This window comes from Lipotes vexillifer, unplaced genomic scaffold, assembly GCF_000442215.2.
Source record: "Lipotes vexillifer unplaced genomic scaffold, Lipotes_vexillifer_v1.1 scaffold536, whole genome shotgun sequence".
Taxonomy (NCBI): domain Eukaryota; kingdom Metazoa; phylum Chordata; class Mammalia; order Artiodactyla; family Lipotidae; genus Lipotes; species Lipotes vexillifer.
The window spans coordinates 639596-645014 of record NW_006775074.1 but is presented as its reverse complement, the minus strand read 5'-3'; positions in this window follow the sequence as shown (position 1 = coordinate 645014).

Below are 5419 nucleotides of genomic sequence, written 5' to 3'. Positions count from 1 at the left end.
TGTTGGGAACCCTGCGGCCCATGGAGGCCTTGTGAGGGGCAGTACTCAGTTCCACTGGGATCCATGTGGCTGGAAGAGACCCCAGCTGGGGCAGGGTTCAGGCCTGGGAGCCGTGTGGCTGGAGGGGGTCCTGGGGGTGGGGTTTCAGGCCCAAGACAGCAGCTGGCTTGCCAGGGCCAAAGCAGGTGGCTGAGATGCTGGCCGCATGTCCCTCAGATCCCCTGAAAGTCCCTCTCCATCCCTGCTGATCCCCTCGCTGTGGGATTCCCTCCAAGTGTGGGAACCTCTGCCCTCCTTCCGCCCCCCTCAAGGGTGCCGGTCCCACCCTGCCCACACTTTTCTTCCTCCCCACTTACTATCTGGTCATGTGGGGATCCCTCCTGTCCCCTTAGGTGTCCAAGGTCCCCCACCACTGCCTAGTAGGTGCCCTAGTTGTGAGGAGATGCAAGCTCTGTGTCCTCCTACCCTGCCATCTTTCGGAAGATATTGTTATTCTTAACAAATGCACACTAAAATATTAGGGGGTCAAAGGGTATTATGTGTACAACTTTTTTGTAAATGGGTCATGTGTATATATATATATGTGTGTGTGTGTGTGTATGCAAAGAGAAAATAATAAAGCATATATGTCAAAATATTAACCTATGAATCTTGGTGAAAGGTTCTTTATGCTGGTCTTGCAAATTTCTGTAAATGTGATATATTTCAAAATAAAAAGTTAAAAAATGAGACTGTTCAAAATTAATCCAGTAAGTATTGTTGAAATAAGGTCCAAAGAAGACAACACACTGATGCACTAATTTCACAGGTTCAACCATCTACATCTGTGCCTGGGAAATTAGTTTTGTACTAGCAGGAACCACAGATAAACCACTGAACAAATAAATTAGCTGATCTGAACATGTCTTCACTTACAAGTTGTCATTATTTAGTGTTTTCCTAATTAAAATCATTTTAAAAAATTAAGGTACAACCACAGGACTGAATAACTGAAAAACTGATTTTACAGCTGACTTGGAGGATGAGTTTAGGTAAATATTTTAATTTATTTTTCATCATTGATAAAATTCAAATACCCATGCTTAGGTCCACAGTGGGCATGAAATATGTTTTAAGTGAGTGAATACTATATTCTTTTACTGAACTAGACTAGCCTAGCTTCCCTCCAAACATAACCTGAGATAGAGGCTTGCATGCTGGTAGTTTATTTTGGGAAGTGATTGCAAGAAATAGTAGAGAGGGAGTGGGAAGAGTGAAAGAGAGAAGGATGATGTCAACTCAAGAATGCATTACCGGGGCTTCCCTGGTGGCGCAGTGGTTGAGAGTCCACCTGCCGATGCAGGGGACACGGGTTCGTGCCCCGGTCTGGGAAGATCCCACATGCCGCGGAGTGGCTGGGCCCGTGAGCCATGGCCGCTGAGCCTGCGCGTCCGCAGCCTGTGCTCCGCAACAGGAGAGGCCACGACAGTGAGAGGCCTGCGTACCGCAAAAAAAAAAAAAGAATGCATTACCGAGGTGATCACCACTGTGACATCTGATACTTGATCCCACTCAGACCCTCTGTGAAGCCGTAGAATGCACCACAAAACAGTTTGCCCAATGGATGGAGGAGGGAGTATTTATCCAACATCTTCCACGCCACATTGGCTAAGCATTGCCCCATGAGATGTTAACTCCTTCACACTTCTAGGTTTGCTCATGTGTCGGAATGGCTAAGTGGGTTCCTCTGGGCATGTATCCTGCAGCAGCAGAGATGCCTCAGGACAGAAGCGAGGGAGGTATGGTGCAGCTGAGGTTACGCTGTGTGCAGATGATCACCACAGAAACAGCTGGAGTTAAAAGGTGGGCAGAGGAGAATGTGAAGGGTGGCACAAGACAAGAGTTGTCTGTGCCTAGAACATCATGGCCAGTATGTGTACGTGAAGCGATCTGACACAAATATGAAACATGGCAAAAATTGTAGTGAGTGAATTTTTGTAAAATGTGTCCATCACACATTCTTATGATAAAAATGTCAAAGCAGGCAGTTAGCTAGGTATGAGCAGAGAAAGGGGATATGGGCCAAATAGCAGGAACCCACACATCTTGTAAACAACGGGGGTCCTTAGGGAGGCAAAGAAGAGCAGGAATCTCCAGACTGACAGGGAACCACACATTTTGGGGTGATAAATGTCCGGGAGGCAGACAAAGGAAGGTGAGAAAAGGTGGGAATCTCTGGCTTCCAAATGTAACATTTTGCTCATTATGCTCTCATTACAATAAAATTAGCCTTGCAGATAAGAAGTACCCATTAAGCACCTCCACCATGACACTTCCGATCAAGACTAAATAAGGACAAAAATCCCTCCCCATCTCAGGAAGGTGGAGCTGAGATAAAAATCAGGGAATATGACTCCCAAAACCTTCCCTCCCCAATGAATATTTCACCTCTTCTTTTCTACACCCCACATAACCAGCTTGCCAAAGAAACTCAGGTCAGCTACTCACCTGAGTCTGCTTGCTCTCCCCTTGAGAGCATACTATCACCTAAATAAAGCCTCACTTTGCTTTCTTGACCTCCCTGTCTCATCTCTGAATTCTTTCTGCCATGAGACAAGAACGTACCCTCTGGTATTGATAATAACTAATTATCCAATTTCTATTACATGCCAAACACTACACTAAGTGTCATTATTATTATTTCATTTAAGCCTTGAAACAAGCCTGAGAGGTAGGCATAACAAAGTGGTTCTTAATCTGGGGCAATTTGCCTTCCAGGAGACATTTGGCAGTATCTACAGACATTTTTGGTTCTCACAAGGAGAAGAGATACTGGTGTCTAGTTAGTAGAGGCCAAGATTACTGCTAAACATCCTATAATGTATAGGACAGACCCCCTCAAATAGCAAATTATCAGGCCCAAAATGTGAATAGTGCCAATGTTGAGAAATCCTGGCATAACTTTATCCCCATTTTACAGTTGAAGAAACTGAGGCTAAATGAAATTAAGTACATTTTCTTGAGTCAGAAAGCTAGTAGGTGATGGAGTTGGGATGTAAATTCTAATCTGTCTGACCCTAAAGCTCATGTATGCTTGTAACCATGCCGTACATTCCCTATTACAGGGAATACATAAGTGCCTTTAAAAATCATATGAGGGCACAGTGTGGATGATTTTTATGTCACATATAGTAATTATAACAGGGAGTTGAAAATGCAGATAATGATTGGAAATAACTGATATTTCTGATTTCATAATGAGTTAGTATTTGGAAAATTGAAAGGATTTGACTGTTTGAAGTTGCCTACATGTGTTCTCAGCATTTCTTATCACTCTTAGTGTTCTCACATCAGTACAAGTCAAATTTACCAGGAGGTGGTCAATGTGGAAAACATGAGGTAAAGATTATTTTTATATTCAGAAACAAAGCACAGATTTTCAAAATAGATTCCTTGTCCAGATTCTGTTTTCCACCTGCCCTACTTTTTAGCATGCAGTTTATGATCATTCAGAACTGTCAGACTCATTCGTTTTCAAAGAAATGTGTTATTCATTAGAGCGGCTTCACTGAGCCAAGTCCAAGACTGGCCATCTCTGTCCAAGGCCATCATACCTCTTGCACTTGCCAGCCCTCAGGGATAATGATTTCCCAAGACAACTGAATAAAAAAGTATTCTGATGGGAAATAAATAGAAAGAAGAGAATGGCATTTTACACAGGACTGGGGCTTTTTTCTATAGTACAGGCTGTATCTAAAGTCAGGCAGATCACCTTTTTGGAGGGAGATGAATAAGAGATGAGGGGATATGATGTGGGCTTTAAGGTAGATAGACCAGAGTTGGAATCCCAGCTCTGCCACACAAACTGTAGTACCTTGGGTGAGTCACTTAAGTGGCTCAAGAATATCAGCTATCACAGTCACTTTCAGCATTGTACAGGAAAACTTGATCAACATGACAAGACAAGAAAAAGAAATAAGAATAAGAAGGGATGAGATAAAATTACTATTATTTGTAGATGATATAATCATCTACATGCAAACTCAATGAAATCAAAGGACAAGCTATATGAACTAAGGAGTTCAGCAAATTTGATAAATGATATCAACTTATAAAAATCAATATCATGTATCTATATTAATAATAACCAATTAGAAAATATAATGAAAACAAGATATACTTCAAAATACTAATAAAACTATAAATTTCCATCAATTAAACAATACACAAGACTTATGAAAAAATTAAACTCTATTAAAGGACATAAAGAGAAACTTGAATAAATGAAGAACTATAACACTGTAAGAGGGGCAGTTCTTCCCAAACTAATTTATATATTCCATACAATGCCAATTAGAAATTAAGGAGTTTTAAAGAAACTTGACAAACTTATTAAAAAAATTTATATGGAAGAATACAGTTGGCAAAAAATAAATGAATTGAAAAAATCAAAGAATAAAGACTTGCCCCACCAGATTTTAGGAGTAATATAAAGAAATAGCAATTACAAGAGGTAGAGTACTGGTGCAGAGCAGATACAGATACGTAGAATAGAACTAGAAAGCACAAAATTAGATCTAGGTATATATGAGAATTTGTGATTTGCTGGTTGTGGCTGTACAAACCATTACATAAATTTTAATAGATGACATTCGGGGGAAACGGCTCACTATAGGGAGATAAAGTTAGATCCCTACCTCACATTCTACATATCATATAAATATATATATATATATATATATATAAACTCGAAGGATACAAGATAGCTAATGTGAATAGTAAACTTATAAAGTTAATAAAAGAAAATGTCATATAACATCCTTGTAAATTTAGGGCAGGGAAAATTTTCTTTCAAGAAAACCCCAAAAAGCACAAACCATAGAATTACAAATTAGTAGATTTGACTCCATCAAAATTGAGACTTTTGATTAGATAAAGAACTTCAAAGTTAAAATTAATAATTCGTAAATAGGGAGTAGATATTTGCTATGTTAAGAAAAAAAATTCTTCCAAATCACAAGAAAAACATGAGAAATCCAATTTAAAACAGCAACGGATATAAACAGACAATTCACAGAACGACAACAACAACAAAAACTCCACAGCTATCACATATATGAAGAGGTGGTTACCCTTTTGTGTTTTCTTTGGCATTCATGCACATTTAAAATAAATTCTCCCCATCCCCCAGTAGGTGAGTCAGATATTTCCCAGAAACAACATTTACATGACATATTCAAAGACATCTAGAAGCCAGGAGTAGAAGTGAGCAGATAATACAGACAAAAGGTAACAGTGTGATGCAACCTTATATACACATATGATGGGCAAAAACTAGAAAACTGGATAATTCCAAATATGGCGGGGGCTGTGGACGAAAAGAGAAGTCTGGCCGCAGCCCTCCCACCGCCTCCCGCCCACGTGCTCCCCCCTCCCCCCT